This window comes from Dipodomys spectabilis, unplaced genomic scaffold, assembly GCF_019054845.1.
Source record: "Dipodomys spectabilis isolate Male_0828 unplaced genomic scaffold, ASM1905484v1 ptg000447l, whole genome shotgun sequence".
Taxonomy (NCBI): Eukaryota; Metazoa; Chordata; class Mammalia; order Rodentia; family Heteromyidae; genus Dipodomys; species Dipodomys spectabilis.
The window spans coordinates 73,760-75,101 of NW_024871124.1; the positions used below are offsets into that span (position 1 = coordinate 73,760).

The 1,342-nt window shown below is 29.5% G+C and overlaps 1 pseudogene; it reads left to right on the plus strand.

Moving 5' to 3' along the window:
• The first annotated feature begins 244 nt into the window (after positions 1-244).
• LOC122097980 lies at positions 245-343 on the plus strand (annotated as a pseudogene).
• The last annotated feature ends 999 nt before the right edge of the window (positions 344-1,342 follow it).

The window sequence follows — 1,342 nt, forward strand, 5'->3', positions numbered from 1 at the left end:
TAAAGGCTTCAAAATATGATCAAATTTAAAATGAAAAAGACAAAATAGTAATTGAAAGAAAAATTGCAAATGTGAGCAATCCACCAAACAATATAAGTTTTTTCCACTATAAACAGAAATTTAGAGAAATAAGATCAATAACATTTTTAGGAACAATAAGGGTTCATTGTTACAAATTGGCAACCAAGGATATATGCCTGTATAAAGATTGCATCATTAGATACTTAAATTTAGAGGATACTACATGCTTCAGCAGCAAGTCTACCAAATGACAACAATACCAAGATTAACATGGCACTTGCACAAGGATAATATAAAAATTTGTGAAGTACTCCATATTTTTCATTTTTCAGATGCAAGAAATGAAAAACAGTTATTAAAAAGTTGATTACAAAAGTACAAGTGTAACAGAACATATAATTCATAGAATTAAAGGTTAGTTTGACATCAGTGTTTAAATCTTCACCTTAGAAAGGCCATTACATAGCATTACCTTTACAAAACTTGAAATTAGATAACATTGTCATCTTATCCCAAAGAAATAAAATACTATAAGGACCTAGGGAAAAAAAGGAATCTTAAACTTTTTCTATATGGAATGCAATTTGAATGGACACATTTATTAATTAACCTATATATTATAAAACAATGTAGAATTCAAAATATTATATCTAGGAGAGAAGGAAATGGATTATGGACATTATACAAACATAGATATACTTTTTTCAGACAAGCATCAGGAATAACAAGTTTCTATACTATTCATTTCCACAGATAAGTTAAAATTATTTCTGATTTAAAAAAATCACAAACTCTGAAAAAAACATTATAGATGTATACAAACAACTCTTGAATGCATTTAGACATCAATGTCATGCAATTCACTTGGAAGAATAACATGGTATCCATGATTTTTTAAAGTAAAATATTGCTGTTGCTTTGCATTGTGAAAATATTTTGTAGGGACATGAATGATGAACTGGCAGTTTTGAAATTTAAGAAACTTAACCAAACCATTAGGACTTTTGGAGGGACACAAAGGATGAACTGGCATTTTTGAAATTTAAGGAACTTAACCAAACCATTACGATTTATGAGAACAATTTGTAAAGCCTTTCACAACTTCAAAGAGGTAGTGATACATACTTATCCTTTTGGCAATATCAAATGCAGTTTCTTCCAAGTTGTTCTTCAGACCTTGTTTGATATAATTGTTCAACAGAAGTAGATACAGCATATCTTTGCTATTTCTATTCCCAGCAGCAAGATGCAAGGTGGTCAAGAGGACTTTAGTTTGGGCATTTGTATCTGCATCATGATGAAATAAGAAAGAAACCACTCT